Below are 18,269 nucleotides of genomic sequence, written 5' to 3'. Positions count from 1 at the left end.
AGCCTGTTAGCACATACACACTGTACTGCTACAGAGCTAACTGTAGCTAACTGCCGCTAATGGAGGCTCTTCTTAAAAAAGCCGGCCTCCAACTCGTTAGTGGCTCGTTTTTGTCTCCCGTTAGCAACAAAGTCGCTAAGTTGGAAACATTGCTTCACCGGCTTTTACAAATGACGCGTGTTGTTGTCGTGTAGAGTACTACGTCACATCCTGCTTAGTGTTCTATCCAATCAACAACCAGGCTGTTTTCAGGGGAGAAAAAAGGCCCTGCTCTTCTACAGGGACTAAAAAAGTCCAGACAAAAGTCCGCTCCAGACTGCTCATATTCAAATTAGGGGCGTTCCGTCTCATTCCAGGTATTGCCCGGTAGTGGAAACAGCCCTAATGCCCCCAATCACACCACCAGCATCCCAGACAGCCCAACCTAGATAACTTCAGCCCTCTCTGTCCCCTCACTCAGCCCATCACGGCTCAGTCTAAACCTGAGAATGCGTCAAAGTTGTTTGTTTGTGCATATCGGCCCATCTCTCTTCCATTCATTTTTAAACACTATCCCTTATGTCCCCCTGTCTGTCCATTAGTGCTCTGCTCTATAAAGCAAATGGCCATGAATTTACCTCAGGGCGATGCAGACGAGAGCGACGGCAGGAAGGCAGGAAGCACGAGAAGAAAAAAAAAAAAAAAGAGCAAGAGCTGGGGGAAAAAAGGCGGCAAAAATTGAGAAACTCCTATGTATTTCATTTCATCTTACATAATTCATCTGGAAATGCATCTTGGATGATGTAAATCTGTTCAGAGGCACCCTCTATTCCAGGCCTTTACCCTTAAATGTCTCTGTGGTTGGAGTGTCCTGAGGCAGTTTGGACCCAGCAGCCCCCCCCCAACCCCCCCGCCCCCCCCGCCTTAATAAATCATTATGGAGCAGAGCCGCACTTATCAAACTGGTCGGAGACCTCTAATGAGCGCAGGGACCACGACTCCGCACAGCCCCAGAAATATTTTATTAAGAGCACATTTAAACACACACTACTCAGGATGTATGACCACATTGGTGAGCCCCCCGTATCACATCTGCATCATGAATAGCAGGCCCGAGACCACAGACTGTCTGTGAGATCCTCTGTGATGCTGCTGACTGTCTGACTGCTGCACCAGCCGACGCTGAGTGCCCTCTATGGAGCGCTTGGATTATTTCCTGGAGCCCGATGGCTCCCGAGGGGCCTTATGACCTTTGCTCCTATGCTCTGGTTATGATGGCCCTTCAGAGAAGAGAACATACTTGCAAGTCAGACTCAGGTTGTCTCCCTGAATAATGATCTGCAGCGTCTTTATGTCCTTTTGTGTGCTTTATGAGTGAAGCTGCATCGGCAGAATTATGAAAAATCTTCGTGTTTCTTTGATGCAAAAGCCTCGGAACAAGATGCAATTTGGGATTTTGTCAAAGTATGATCGTTTTTCTTTTAAATGAAACTCCTGGCAGACAGATTTCATTATGCGTTTGAACTAAATATGCCAATCAAATAGCTTCGTCTTCAATAAATCTCCGGTTGAATTAATTGATAAAGTCAGATGATTCTGCACGGTTTGATTGAAATGAGCCACAAGTTTAAATAGCTTTTTTTTTTTTTTTACAGTTGTACAAGAGGAACACTTTGCTTTGAACATCACTTAGCAATCTTTTTCTTTATGACAGCTTTGTAAAATCAAACAGTTTTTGATTGACAGATCTGTAGCTTGTATTGTCTGAGTGAAGAAACTATTATTGCACCTTTAAAAAAAAAAAAGAATCCTGAGTTTTTCCTAATGAATTAATGCAATTTAAAGCAGCAGGTAAGACATTTGGAGGTAAAATGAGAACTAGAAGGAGATCATGTCACAGGTTAAGGCCAGTCTCTTTGATACAGGCAGACGATCATTAAAGAGATGCTCAGGCTCGCAGCCATGAATCCACCATTCAGAAATACCTGACCTGGGATAATGGCAAGTACATTGTTAATGCATCATTTTTTGAATAAGTTGGAAAATTACTTAGAGCACTGAACAAAGTCAGGATGAGCAAGGACTCACTGACAGTAATAATAAAAGGTAAGAAAGTCTCTCTTTTACCTTTTTTCCTTTTAAGTTTCCAACATCCAAGAGTGCAGAAAACTAGTAAGAAAAAAAATCATTACGCTGTTGTTTCATCTGAGTCTTTTCTTCCCCAGCACAGAAACAGCAGCAGGCTGATTAAAGATGACTAAAAACTAAAACCGACCACGGCGCTATACCTATTTCTTCTCCTTCCTCCTCTCTTCAACTTTTATTTTTAATGGAAAAATCGGCCCTGAGCTCGTTTACTCAGGAACAGAGGGATATAAATGTTTTAAAATTTAACCAAAAAAGAAAAAGAAAATGGAATGGAAGGAGGAAAGGATAGGTAATATGAGAAAGATCTTAATCTTAATAATTCATAACGCAGTCCTTCAATCCCCCCTTTTTCTCTCTGCTGACTGGTGTTTGATGAAGATACAGACTTTTTTCTCTCTGCTGGGCTCCAGCAAGGTAAATGTTGTGCAGTGGAGATAGGCCTGAGATAAGGCCAATATATGAGACACTTAGCAGGGCGAGTGGGAAAACGGCATTACCAGGCAGAACAACGGGGAGGAGAGCAGAGCAGGACGCCATCAGAAACAAGGTTAGAGTGGCAGGAAAGGCCCTGAGGGACGCCAGGCAAGACAACAAGTCAGACCGCACGCTGATTGTAGCACCTGGGGTCACGGGGTCACTGACAGGGGGGGCGTGGACACTGCTTGCTCATATAGAAATTCATTTATAAACCTATTGTAAAGCAGAAACGTCTCTAGCTTGTTGCATCTCACAAGCATGATGTCATAGGTCATATGGCCCATATATAGGTCTTCACTGCAAAAAGCCACCTCTCAAAAACAATAAGAAAATGCACAAAAATGAGGTGTGTTTTGCTTAAAAATAGCAAAGAAAATGAAAAAATGAAAGAAAATTTGGCTTGTCAAGACTTTCCAAAACAAGTAGAAATATCTAATCTAAATGAAGCCACAAATACCTTTAGAATTAGTGTATTCTGACTAATAACAAGTGCATTTTTCTTGATTCTAATGTAATACATGTTACCTATTTTCTCAATATGTTGAAATTATTCTTGAGTTAAGTAAATGCTAAGTATGCATTTATACTATACTGCAAATAACAATATGAAAACAGTAAATCTGAGGGAAATGATCTTGCTGCATGGACAGATAATTTACCTTGACAAGATTTCTTAAATTAAGATTGTTAAATCTAGAAATAAGCACGTTGTTTTGAAAATAATAATAATAATTTTGAAATAATTACTGACAAATTAAAGGTAGTTCGAATAATTTTCTCATTAAATTAAGAACTTTAGTTCAAAATGAACATGAACATGAGAGAAAATAAATAAATAAATGCATGCATCACATTTTCTGAGAAATTTGAGTAAGTGTGCACTTGTTATTATCAATATATGTGATGTAATTGTGGATCACAGAATGCCAATATAAGATTTCATCATGATAGATTTTCCTTAAAAGAAGATAAATTACCATAGTGAATTATTGCTGCAGCTCGTGCATGATGCATTATTTGTATTATATTTGTAATGTGATGTTTCCCATATGGAGGAGGTTTTTTATTCAGCACCATCTGCACAAGAAAGATCTTGTGTGTGTGTGTATATATATATATATATATATATATATATATATACATATATACACTCATCATGTATTTTGTGCACAAAATTTATCGCGTCTGTCCAGAATTCAGAGTGAAATTTTCTCATTTAATTAAGAACTTTAGTTCAAAATGAACATGAACATGAGAGAAAAAAAGCAAATAAATGCATGCATCACATTTTCTGAGAAGTTTGAGTAAGTATGCACATATAAGATTTCATCAAGATAGAATTTCCTTAAAAGACGAAAAATTACCATAGTGAATCATTGCTGCAGCTCGTGCATGATGCATTGTTATTTGTATCATATTTGTGATGTGATGTTTCCCTTATGGAGGAGGTTTTTCATTCAGCACTATCTGCACAAGAAAGATCTTGTGTGTGTGTATATATATATATATATATATATATATATATATATATATATTGTGTATTTTGTGCACAAAATGTATCACGTCTGTCCAGAATTCAAAGTGAAATTTTCTTATTTCATTAAGAACTTTAGTTCAAAATGAACATGAACATGAGAAAATAAATAAATAAATGCATGCATCACATTTTCTGAGAAATTTGAGTAAGTATGCACTTGTTATTATCAATATATGTGATGACAGAATGCCAATATAAGATTTCATCATGATAGACTTTCATTAAAAGACGATAAATTACCATAGTGAAGCTCGTGCATGGTGCATTATTATTTGTATTATATTTGTGATGTGATGTTTCCCTTATGGAGGAGGTTTTTCATTCAGAACTATCTGCACAAGAAAGATCTTGTGTGTATATATATATATATCGTGTATTTTGTGCACAAAATGTATCACGTCTGTGCAGAATTCAGAGTGAAATGTTGGGCAGTTTGTAAACGTATGGGAGAAAATGGACAGGATGAGAGTGTAAAGAGGCAGAGAGAGAGAGAGTAAGAGAAAGAGATGAGGAGGAAGGAAGAGGGCTTTGCTGCTCTGAGGTACAGCCCTCTGATCTCCTTTTAAGTTGTGGCCCAGCATGCTCAGCAACATAGCCAGTCCAACCTGCAGCCCCCCAGGGTTCAAGCTCTGCTCAAAGGCTTCTCCTCTCTGAGGCCGAGGCTCCTTTCCACCTCACTGATCACACACACACTCCCCGGCCAGGCCGCGCATGTTGACACTGTGTTTGAGGAAGCGTTCTGTGATAATGTCTCCGTATTGATCAGCTATCTGTGATGCTAGCTGTTGGGAAAGAGACCTGAAATGATGATGAATCTGGAGTGATGCTGCATAGCTGCATGGCTCAGCCTCCAGGCTGCCAATATGGCCAATACTGGGGTTGTTAAAAGTATCAATACTCATAAAAGTATCGATACTAAAACGTTGTATCCGGATACGATACTCATTTTCAAAAGTATCGAGTATCTGAAGTGTTAGAGCCATTTTGTATATTGTGGAGAAGCTGATAAATCATTCAGATTTGATTCATAGTTCTTTATTGAGGTTGTAGGAATGCCTATTGGTTAGTAGTAGTTGCACTCTTCTTATTGGCTGAGACATGTGTAATGTCATAATTGCGTACTTTGTTTTAATTAAGATTATGGAGACGAGGAGAGCACACTAGTTTTTGACCATGCTCATAATTATTATTATTATTTTTTGGATTGCTGCAGTTTATTGTTTGTCTTGCTCAAACGAAAGGTTTTCAATAAACCACAAGAAAGAAACTGTGGCATTTTTTCGGCTTAAGACCCTCCATAATTGAAGTGTGCGTTTAAAAGTAAAACTAGACGGAGCCACACTAACATGAAGCTTGTTATCATAGTTGCAGTTTCTTTTTGCACAACTGTTTTTTATTATAAATATTTAACCTGTGGTTCTGTTAATTTTTACATGTTGCATTTTTCTTATTAATGAAAATATTTCTGTTAAAGTTTGGGATCTTTGTTTTAATCCTTGTGGTATCGAAAATGGTATTGAGTATTGAATACTTTCCTGAGTATCTGTATCGAGACTGTAGTAACTAAGAAACTAAGAAAAACTGTTTTTAGTTTTGTAGGTTATAGGTCAGTATGTGGTTTCTTTGAGCACTTTTAAATCCAAACTGAGAGTTATTGAGGCCATTTCCACAATATGCACTTGTTTCTCATAACATTGCGTTTAAGGTCTGTGTCTGATGTAAATATGAGGTTTTTAATCTCAATGGGACATTTCCTGGTTAAATAAAGGTTAAATAATGACACTTATTTCTACATGTACTGATGATGTCATTTTTATGCTCAAAAAGCATGATGATTTATTTGACCTTTGACCCCAAAAATATAGTTACTGCACTCTGGTTTTGCATTTCTGTAAAAGGTTCTAATAGTGATGATAAACAGAGAGCAGTAACTATAATGTTGTTGTCTTCTTTCAGCTTTTATATTTATATTTATAAGTGTTTCACAACTCTATTCAAAGATTTGCATATTTTAGACTTAATATCATAAAGAAGTGTTATATTTTAGTCTTAATTTAATTTTATCTTACTTTTTTACTTCATCACCATCTAGATAATAATTTCCCTTTCAAATAAACGTATAATTTCTATGATTTTTATGTTTAAATTAGTTTATATATATATCCTTTATTTAACCAGGTAAAAAGTCTCGTTGAGATTTAAAAAACCTATTTTCCAAGAGAGATCTGGCCAAGAAAGCAGCATTAAAAGTGACAAGTTACAACATTTAAACACAGCTAACATAAACAATTAAATACAATTAAATACAAATATACAGCCATCACAACATATCAAGTGCAATTACTGCTTGGTTTTAAGTTGGATTTTGTGGGTTTTACATCATTATTTCTCTGAAATAAAGCGAAATTGAAATCTAAAACTTTGCCACAAGATAAAACAGACATCAAGGAGTTCATTTTTTTTGTTATAATTCAATTTTGATCAACAATGTAGTTACTCCAGTTAGACTTTGTAGGGCAGTACAGTCTGCCACAGTGTGTGTGTGTGAGGGTGTTGGGGGTCCCAGGGTTCACCAGAGGTGAGGGGCCCTCCTTCCCATCTGTAGTCCTGGGAGTCAAGTTCAGCCAGAGGGTCTATGGGGGACTGGAGGTCTGGACGCCATGTCCATCTGGATCAATCTGCATAGAGAGGCCAGCTGACTGAGACGGCCCCTCCTGCTGGGTGACAGGAGCCCGTGGCTGAAGGGGACGCTTGATTTGGGAAATGTGATTTTTCTAAGCAGTGGAGAAGTGAACTAGCTCGCTTTTATATTTGCTTAATGCAATGCAAATTGATTTCCAACATCACCATCACTGCTTCTATCTCACCGCTTCATGTTTATTAGACTTACTGTATGTATGTAATGGAAGGATGCGGTCAATAATTACTTTATTTGTAAAAAAAAATTGTTTTTAAATGAAGAAATGACACTAGAATAAAGTGACAGTCAACTTGCAACTTTGGAACTTAAATAAACACTTTAAAATTGAGAAAAAAGCATTTTTAAGAAGCACATTTGAATATACATTTTTACACATTTTTGCTCTTCGGTTGAATACTGACAATTGGTTTGTTTGCAAGTAGGTGTCATGCATTTGTGAGCGTGCATGTGTGTGTGTGTGTGTGTGTGTGTTTAAGGCATTCATGAGATTAGTGTGAACCTTGTCCTCCCTGAAGGTGCAGAGGCCAGGCACGCTGCCGTCGCTCATATGCATTTCTTTTATTGTCTATTGTGTGTAATCACAGTCCTCTCGCTGCTCGCTGCCAGACTTCTGACCTTTTTTTATTTCGCTGTCCATTTTCAGCTGCCCCGCAAACCCAACAGACATTAGACTACTGAACAGATGTGCAGGAGGGGGGCCGCCACTGAATGCTAATGAGGGCTTCTTAAAAAAAAAACACCAAATCCTTTTCATAGTCTGCAGGACAGAATGAGAAAAAAGTAGTTGAAGGTAGTAGTCCAGTTTGGATGAAATTATTTATTTATTTATGTGTTTATTTAGCAGGGACAGAGCATTGCTATCAGCCGTACCAGAATTAGCTACTAGCTAGATTTCATCTGTAGTCAAATGACATGAGTCTAACACAAACAAACAAGCCTTTCAAACAACAACAACAAAGTTTCACACTCTTAAAACACAATAGAACAGCAAGAGTAAAGTCACAACACAAAACAATGTTAAAATACAACACTAAAGAGTAGGATTGTCAAAAGTATTGATACTCAAACGTTGTATCCGGATACGAAACTCATTTTCAAAAGTATCGATAGCCCCCCGTGCAAAGCATACAACCTTAAATTATTGTTCTAATTGTTATTGTTTATTGTATTTATTTATTTTTTGCACTACCTCAGACCTGAAGCTTGTTATCATAGTTGCAGTTTCTTTTTGCACAACTGTTTTTCATTATAAATACTTAACCTGTGGTTCTGTTCATTTTTACATGTTGCATTTTTCTTGTTAATAATTTTGGGGTCTTTGTTTTTATCCTTGTGGTATCGAAAATGGCATCGAGTTGAACATTTTAGCATGGTGACAACCCTACTAAAGATGTTGCAAAACAGTGAGCTAATGTTTGAGTTGATAGTTGTTCGGTGCATGATTTGTTAAGAGCTAAAACTCACATGTGAGTCATAGGTTGTGTGTGTTTGTGTGTTTGTGTGTCCTGTCCGTGCACATCTCAAACATGCAAGTGCACGTGCATGTGAGCGTGCACGTGGCGGCGGCTCGTGCGTCTGTTATGTGTGTCCCCAGGCTAGACAAAGCATGCTACTCCTTGGCAGTTCCCCCCTGTCACTGCAGAGGCCTCAGTGTGTGAGTGCGAGTGTGTGATCAATCTCACGTGGACCAGTCATGGTGTCAGGGCAGCACTGGATCTCACTCTCTCTCTCTCTCTCTCTCTCTCTCTCTCTCTCTCTCTCTCTCTTCTCTCCTCGTCTCCCATTTCTCCCTCTCTCTCTCTCGCTCCTCTCCTCTCCATCCATCCCTTTCCTTTGACTGTGGGACAGTAGAAGTGCCGGGTCAGGATCGAGCCAATAGAGCGGCGGGCGGCCATCTTTTCTGGAGGATAATTAATGCATGGCGAGCTGGAGGGCTGATCTGATCTAATCCTGATCTAACACCGGACTTCATCCTAAACAGGTACCTGCACCTCCTCTTCTCCTCCTCTCTCCTCTTCTGCTCTGCTCTGTTTCACTTTGTCAACTGAGCTTTGCTGACTGACTGATTTGCTGACCACTCATGCTTTCACCTTTTCACTCTCTCTCTCTCTCTCTCAATCCTACCCCTCCCTCTCTCTCTCTCTCTCTCACACACTTTCTCTCTCTCTCTCTCTCTCACACACACACTCTTACTGTACACAAGGCAGTACTCGCCATTACAGAGTAACTTTTAATAGTGTTTGCCGGAGTGAGAATAGCTCTCTCTCCCTCTTGATCTGCATTGTGTGGGTTTACAGGTTTGCAGGTGTAGAGTTAGAGAGACACGTTTTATGCTCTGAGGTGGCAAATGTCATGTTTTTCAAGTTGAAGTGGGTTGTCTTTACTGCTCTGGGCTGTACGAGGTGCTTCTACACCTCTGATCGCCTCTGATCGACTTTCTCAAAGGTTACAGCTTTTCTCTTCTCTGTGATTTTGTGTATTTGATGTGTTATTCCTCGCTGAGATAAAAACCAAAATATGTGGCGTACTGTGATGATTCTGAAGCAGTTAAAACTGTTTGACTGCTTTGCAACATTGTTACTTTTTCTTTTCTTTTTTTTTACCCTGAAGAGGTTTTTCCTGAAATGTTGCATTTAAAAAAAACAAACAGGAAACAGAACAAATTCATAAAAATAACACAGAAACAGGATTTATTTCTTTATATTTTCTTAAAGGCAGTAATTATGAGTTAAATTCTCATTTATCAGAGTTTACACAACATTATATTTCCTGTGTTTCAGATTGTTTTAGCCTTTTATGATATTAACAATACACTGTGTTTATTAACATCATGGTGTATTTGTTAATATTATAAAGACAGACATGATAGTTTCTATATGATTGTTGTTTTTTCTGTTTATATCTGGCATTTATTATATTCATGTATAGCAAAAGTACATAAAATTGATATCATATGGAAGCTTTAAGGTTCAAGATGAACTTAATTGTTCCTCACAGTGGGACATTTCTCTCCGGCTTTTATTTTTTAAATACTTTATCACTACAAAGTGACTTAGTTTTGCTTTGCACATGAGTTTGGATGGGCAGACTGGATCAACTTTCAGAGTCCTGCAGGCGAGCAGCAACTTCACAGATTTAAAGGAAAAAGGAAATTTTAGATGAGGAGATATTTTTTTTCCAAAGGGTCAGCACAAGAATTCAAGCTAGGTGGAAGCTTTGAAAGGAGGTTTTTATGTGGAGAACCTTTTTTTTTTTTTTAACTCCAGCTTCCACCTGTCAAGTGTGTTTAAACTGTCATCATGTTGTATTCTAATGTCTCCTAAATACGTTCCAGTTATTAGATGAGGCGAGGTGACCCATTTAGAAGTTGTTTCAAACTTAATTTACACGTCCATACACACCAGTCCCAAAGGTTAATGGCTGACAAATTAACCCCTGCAGCATTATCTTACAAATGGCCTGCAGCATATGATAACCTATAATCAATATCACCAATTATGTGTCAGACAGAGGCTATTGGCCGTGACCTGTCTCTCATGAAGAGACTTTCTGAGGAAACAGGATCTCTTCCACTATGCAGATGCAGGATCTCTCCAGTTCTGATGTCATTACAGACACCTGGGACCACCTCTCAGCCTCTGACTGCATCATCTTCATCACATTCTGCTGCTTCGTCCTCCTCCTCTTCTTCATCTCTGTGTCATCTGCACCTCCATCCTTTATTTTATATACTTTTTATATTCCTCTTTTGTTTCTCCTTTCAAAAAAAATAGAAAAAGAAGAAAAGAATCCGGTCTGTCTTCAATTTAAAATGTAAAAAATGGATAAAAAGTTCAGAGCATCCTTTCAGTAAACATAATAGCATTTTTAAATCAAAGAAACCTCACATTATAGCATTTTTAATATGAATATTACATTTCTACGAACATTATCGCATTGTTGCACCTCTTAAAATACCTGAAGCAAATTTTATTAATTAGTTCAAATGAAATTATTACAACCTTAGATAGTATCTTTGATTTTTTTTTGTAGCTGTTGCAGTGATTATTAGCATTATTGTATTTAAAAAATGCATGATTTCATATTTATTGCACACTTTAATTAAATCACTTTTCTGATTAAAGTTATAATTATGTTTTTTTTCTTGGAGCCATCAACATTTTGTGTACAAATTATCACAGGAAAAAACAAAAAACTGACCTTCCAGTTGCATTTGAAGCAAAATCTTCTTTAATTCCTGAGATCATAATAATAACAGTGAACAGGCCTTCTCACAACTCCAAGTATTACATGCATTTACATAATTAATTGCCCCAGGAATAAAAAGATGCATATACATAAACAAACATAAAGTGTAACTCTTACCTGCATGTCTGATAACTGCAGGAATCTTTACTAAACATGTCAAATAACCATAAATGTCCGTTTATAGGCTGTTAATTAAGTCGAGCTGCTTCTGAGTTGCAACCAGTTCATCACCACTGTGACGTTAAAGCTTATTCATATTCAATCTAAAATAAATAATCGTGTTTAAATAACAAAACAAACAACAAAAATCAGTGTGTGGCTTCTTTTAACAGCTTAAACTAACGAGAAGTTTAATTCAAATTAATTTAATTTAGGGCCTTTAACACGCAGCCTCCGATAAAACAGTTGAACTTTTCAGCTTGAAAAAACAAAAAAAGGTCATTAATTCTTATGATTAAGAAATTAAAATAACTAGGTTTTTTTTAAAAAAAGGCAATTATCCACAAAGGCACATATGAACCAATCATCTATATTTATAAAAATGTGCGACAAGGCTGCATCCTGTAAACAATATGACTGAAAAAGAAAATTAAATTTTAGCTAAAAATTCGTATTGACGCTTAAAATTATTTATTTATGACAGGTGTTTAGTGTTGTTATATTCACAGAAATTGACAACACTATCAATATTTACAAAGAAATATCTGCATGCTACCGTCTATAGACGTCACACTAATTAAAACCAAACTCAGCTTAACTGATTTTTTATTATAATAACTATACAAATAAGATAATGATAATAATAAAATGAAATAAATAATTATAATAATAATAATTTAGGTGTTTTAGTTGTCATGTTAATTTTTAATTGGGCTCTCCGGGCTGACAGGGAGGCGTGCAGACAGCAGGTGCTGCGCTCTCTGTGTTAATGGTCACTGGCTGCAGGGACCTTGAACTTCACCGGGGCTGGTCCGGGTCTGAGGGGGGGTCCGGGTCTGGGGGTCTGGGGGTCTGGAGGGTCTGATGGTGGGGGGGCAGCTGAGAGCCATATGCCTCCATGTAGCTGCTGTGACTCCCAGCCGGAGTCAGTGACGCTCAGCCGGATCTCATGGCGAGGACAAGTACCCACTGCTCCTCCGGCTGCACGAGGATTATTCCTATTTCTATACATTTCTTCTGTTTTTTTATTTATTTAACATAAATATGTCGCTCTCACGAATAGATTTGCTGGTCCAATCTGTGGCCTGCATGCTGTCACTGCAGTAATATATCAGGATAAAAGGATAAAATAGAACTGAAATGAGGTTGAGGCTAGACGGTGTTCTAGCGGTAAGCACCCTCTGTTCACAGCTAGAGGGTTGCAGGTTCGAATCCGGGTTGATCCTTTATGTGTCCAGCGTGTCCCCCTTCTTTCACTCAGTGTCAGATTTCGGTTAGTATAATTTTTTATTCATCCTTTTATTTATTTTCTCGAGGAATCATTGAGGGCAACCCCATGTCGAGAGTAGAGAAAACACAAAGCAGCACGGATAAAACATGCAAAAACATTAAAAAACAGAGAAAAGCAGAGTTATTATAGTTGTCATAGTTTATAACTGGCCCATATAATACTTATAATTGTGTTGATTTTGAGTGAATGTTGTCAGATGTTGCAGCAGAAAAACTGAAAAGCAGTATTTCCAAAATTCAGTATTAGTCCGGTGAACATTGAGCATTAATCACTGGAGCGTGTTGGATAATTATGACGTGAGCAGTTTAATAAAGTGCTGAGGTTTGCTTATCAATACTCTATAAATGAAGAGTAAACATATGCATGCATTGCACATAATGTATGTTATGAAATATTTTCAGGAGGAGATTTATTTCTTATATTTTCGCTGGTATTTCCACAAGGCTGCGGATGGTTTTGAGCTGTTGGGGCCTGTAAAATGTAAAATATTCCGCCTCGGATGAGGTGTGAGTGTTGTGTTGTGTTGTGTTGTGTAGTGTGTAGACTACGACCCCCCCACCACCACATCCACACCCACCCCCCCTCAGCCAGACTCCTCCAGACCTGCTCCACTTCCCAGCCGATCTTTGCCCTTCAGGGATAGGATGGCACGCTAATAGCTTACTGTAACCAATATAAATAGAAACATGCATGCAGGCAATTAATTATTTCTTTTGCTCTTTTCTAAATGTCGTGCTGCAGCTTTCATCGTCCGTTTTTTCTCCTCTCCAAGCCCGGACTATTTAGTTTCACAAATGTTAATTGATTAATGATCAAACATTGTGGCGAGTAGATACATTTACATCCTGCATTGATGTTTCAGCTTTCTATTTCTGTTGCTATGTGAGACTACAGGCCCCATCCATCCTCTGAGCGGGATGTCAGCTCTATGATGTCATGTTTGAAATCCCTTTGGTCTTTGAATGACTGAAGGTAACTCTTAATAATGAGGACTAAATAAACATTTTTATTTCCCCTTTTCTATATGCGGAAGTTGAGACTAAGGTGAGGGATAAATAAATGATGTTTAGAGTTTAAAAAACAAACTCAGGTGGATAAAACGTCTGATTGTGGCAGCTCCCAATATGATTTGTCTGCCAAAAAAAAGAAAAAAGAAAGAAATCACGCGTTACAGTCAGATTGCTTTAGCTTTATTATCCAGATTTGCTGTTGCTGTTTTTGATAAAATGATTTTTTTTTTTAAAGGTGACAGGACGGTTAAGAGCATAAATAATAAGCATATACATTACACTGAACTGGTACTGCATTATGAGCTTTAAATGTATGAAATAAATGAAAAAAATATATATTTTCACATATAATTTCACAAAAAATGAATGCAGCATGTCTGTTTATTCATGCAGAAATATTTTCATTCATTAAGATTTTTTTAATTTTTATTAAGAATGCATTTTTCAAGAGTGATATATTTTTTTAGCTGCAGGGAGTAGGCTTTCAAAATAAGATGCATGCAGGCCTACCGTGTTGCTGGGCCTAATTGTTGTATTCATGCAAACAAGTGTCCTATTAGAATATAATGAATATTAAATAGACGGAATAAACTTGTCAGATTCAATTGGATCACTCGCCAAATTCCTCAACAGTTGGCCCGGGAGGCAATTAATACAAGCTATTACCCCGAGATAAAGCCTAATTAGCCCCGATTAGTTGGTTAAAAGGGGAGGGGGCTGGTGGCGCTAATTGAAAAATCCTTCAGAAAAGGAGGGTTGTGTATGGCGGGGTCCTTATATAAGCAGCTCTCACTGGTAAATACCATTCACATTCAAATGAGAGTGACAAAGTTTGGCACAGAAACAAGCACACACGTCCGCCTCCCGGCCTCCCAGCCTGCCTTTAAAAAAAAAAAAAAAAAAGAAAGAAAAAGCGCTCCGCCTTTTGTTAAGCTGACACGTGTTTCGAGGAGTTATTTGGTTAATTCTGGAGGAGGATGGCACCGAGCCCGACCGCCTCCAAAACAACCCCAACAAGAAAAAAGGGGCAATAATTAAAATGATATCCTCTGATTTTTTTCCCCCTCCCTCCTTTGTCTTTTATCTGACATTAAAATATAATAAAAAACGCCATCAAACGCGCACGCACACGCCCAAAGCGCGCGCACGAGGCCACAAAAGCACCAGAATAATCTCATTGAAATAAAGAGGGGGAGTGTGTGTGTGTATGTGTGTGTTAAGAATGGACTTTAAATGCATTTAAGCTACAGTATAGAGAGCAGAGCCTTGCACCTGTCTCCCTCTCGCTGGAGATTTGCACCCCTCCTGCTGCCGGCTCTGTCTGTGTGTGTGTGTGTGTGTGTGTGTGTGTGTGTGTGTGTGTGACTGGCCATGCATGTCATATTTTCGACCGACACACACACACTCACTCACACGCAAACGACGCCTTTCCTGCGGCATTTGTCTCTTCCTTGTGCATTACAGTGAATATGTGACCTAAATAACCATTTTATTGTCTGTTCCTGCTTTTTAGACTTCTCATAAGAATAATCTGTAATTTTGCACGTTTTGTTGCATCGCCCCCCCCTCCCTCTCTGTGATGTAGTCCTCTTTGATGAGTGTAATATTAACATGATAAGGAGATGTCAATGAAAAGCTCTCTATACCTGACTGAGCAGACGGCTCTGTGATGCTGGCTCTAATGTAATATTAATGCATGCAGGGCTTGTTTCTTATCGGGAAAGATCTCTCCAAAATTGTCCTCCACAGGGACCCACTTAGAGTGAAGCACACATAATAGAAATGATCACTCTTTTTTAGCTTGCATCTGAAAGATATCACTCCACTTTATACAGTAAGTGACAAGAATTTGAAAAAGCCTGCTTCATCTAGGCCCAGCATATATTTTTTGGCTAATGTAAGCATATTTTCGAGCTTTTCTTAAACAGCAATTTAAAAATGGAAAAAAACAAACCATGTCTAACTTGCCTAAATAAAATAAATGTATTCATTTTTTTTTAAATCTAAATGTAAATAATTAAAATTTTTGATATAGGATTTAGGAAGATGCATGGACAGAACATACCTCTTGGTAAAATTTAACAATTAAAAATCCGGAAAATCTCAAAGAAATCAGCCTTTGAAATTATCTAAACATCTAAATTATGCAGATCTTAAACTAAAACATTTTTACAGAATATGTTTAGCCTTTTATTTTAGTTGGTATGATTAATTTGTAATTAACTGACTGTTTTCGTGTTAATTATAGATCATTTTAAATTGCCCTATATTTATGCATTTTTTTTATATTTTGCAAGACATCCTGCACAATTTTGGGGTAAAAAAAAAGCATGAAAATCCTTAATGCTAGAGTAAATTCTGACCCCTAATCATTCTCTTCTCAGGGCAGTTAAGATGTATTTAAATGAATAATGTTGTCAGTTGGACGTATTGATCGTAGGATGGTGAAGGTGTAAGTAAAACGGAGCACTGATGCGTCTGCTCTGGGCTGTGAACAGGGAGGACCTGAGGATAATGAGGCATAATGCTGCCTGAGACGGGGGCCTCCTGCCGAATAAATCCCAAATTATACCCCAAACCAAGTGAACATTCTCCTGGGGGCCACAAGGCCAAGTCCACGACCCTTGACCCCAGAGAGTCTGGGTCTGGAGAGGAGGTGAGGCATGAGGCTGCTGCCTGCTTGTTGTCTGTCTCTGCAGCCTGCTGTCCTCAGCTCTGCTCCTCCCTGCTTGATTTTAGCCATCACCCCATCTATTATTTAGCAGACTTATTAAAAGTTATTTCAGAGCCATCGGGTCCTGCCAGATGACCTGAGAACGGGGGCCCTCCTGAGTGGCCAGACAGACTGGAAAATCCAAATGGACACAGTGGAACTGCTAAAACACACGCAGGCTGAAAAACAAACAGAAAACACAGCCTGCATTATTAAGAGGTGCATTCACTATGGGAGAAATAAGAGCTCTTCAATATTTCACAAGCACAATCTCAAATATAGATGAATGTTTAATTAGAGACAACTTTTACAGTATATGTAAGAGAAAAAATAAGTAAAAGCACAAAACTGTAAATAACATTTTAAGCCAGGTACGGAAATAAATAAGAAAAATGCATCTTAGCGTATTATATAAGCAAAAATCTTATGTCCTAAAAATAATTTAAATAAGCTTTTATAACAAGATTTTACCACAATAAATGAACAATGATAATGCACCAAAATATACAATATATTATAATAAAAATTGAAATATTTATCAAGTGAAATAAATGTGTTATTGCTGAAACATCTAAATCATTTTTATTTCCAATATGACAACATATTAAAATTCAACAATAAACCATAAAATCAAAGAAAACAGGATTTTTTGTGTTTTTTTGAACTCCTATTTAAATTCCCCCAACCTATAAAAGCAGCACTAAATTCAGCTGTATTGACTTTTCCTTAAGAGACTGACTTAACCTATGTCTTGACACAGGTTTGCCTTGGTCTGCACATAGTTTTGAATATTCATATCTTTGTTGAAGAAGCGTGACATAACCTTTTCCCCCTTTAATGTGATGTGTGCACATGCACTTCCCAGCTGTGTCCAGAGAGGGCGGGGCTACTACGGGGAGTTGGGGGGGGGTTTGAACGGCGTATGGAGCAGGAGCTGGCCGAGGCGGAAAGGTCAGGGGAGGCAGGAGACAGGCGGGCTGGCCCACTGCTGCAGCTTTGAACCTAACAGATGGTGAAGGTTAGGTGACGTCCCCTCGCCTGGCCTTTCCCCAGTAATTGAGGATAATTTGAGCACCAAAGAGAGCAGGCCTGTCCACTGTCAGGCCCGGAGAGGAGAGACGAGGTTAATATGAAAATGATTTTGCATTACGGCCGGCTTTGTGAGGCTGGCCGCAATCCTAATCCTGGCCTGAGGCGGCGGGAATGAAGAAGTGTCACCCTGGGTCCAGGCGCCACGCCACGCACATGAATACATCTCCAACCCATGGCCCTGTGCCCCCCATTAACCAGCACTCTGCCAGCACCGATTACACACTCCCACTCAGGAGCCAGGCAGGCTTTGGGGGCATTTTAGGGAGGCTCGGGAGTGAACTGACATCACCCTTTATCCCGTAAGAACAAAAGAGGAGCAGGAAGGCCGTGTGGTATCAGCGGGGGTTTCTCACCTCTCCCTGCAGCTCCTGCAGCTCTCTGCAACTAAACTTACATCACAATCACTTTTTCTTAACTTGTTAAAATCTTCTGAATATATTTTTTTGCTTTTGAGAGGAAGAAGAAGGAAAAAAACTGTGCAAGTGATGAGAAATTTTACAGCCAGTTGGATCATTTATTGTTCCTTATATACGCTTTTTGCAGGAACACTAGATTTGTACCGTGACTAGATTGACTGGACTCCCCCACAGCACACGCCTGTCAAGTTGCAACTGTGGGACCAATTCTGTGCAGAAAGTTGCCTCTTTGGCGTGATGAAGTCATTTACAACTATTGATCTAATAGTCAAACTGGGCATGTTAACCTGAAGAGCCTTGGAGGAAGTTTCTGGGAAAATGGAGAAGCCCCAGGGACCCTCTCATAAGCTCAAGCAAGACACAATAGACAGAGATGTAATTTAAAATGTTAGCAGTGGCCTGGGCCCTCTTATAAGTCTGGCTAGTGCTGCAGTCCTGCCACAGCCTCCTGGATCTAGTCTAATAGTAAAAATAAAAAAAAACCATGGCAGGTTCTGT

General features: G+C 38.6%; 1 long non-coding RNA gene across 1 annotated transcript in view; it reads left to right on the top strand.

The window, feature by feature from the left end:
- Nucleotides 1–18,269, top strand: part of LOC131983536 (uncharacterized) — a 261,818-nt gene that overhangs the window by 106,190 nt on the left and 137,359 nt on the right. Inside the window, exon 2 of the long non-coding RNA XR_009395472.1 lies at nucleotides 8,691–8,823. This is a non-coding gene — a long non-coding RNA (uncharacterized LOC131983536). The remainder of the gene's footprint in view (nucleotides 1–8,690; nucleotides 8,824–18,269) is intronic.

The sequence above is a fragment of the Centropristis striata genome, chromosome 2 (assembly GCF_030273125.1).
Source record: "Centropristis striata isolate RG_2023a ecotype Rhode Island chromosome 2, C.striata_1.0, whole genome shotgun sequence".
NCBI classification, from domain to species: Eukaryota; Metazoa; Chordata; class Actinopteri; order Perciformes; family Serranidae; genus Centropristis; species Centropristis striata.
The sequence above is the reverse complement of the archived record's forward strand: the minus strand, read 5'-3'. Positions and strand labels throughout refer to the sequence as shown.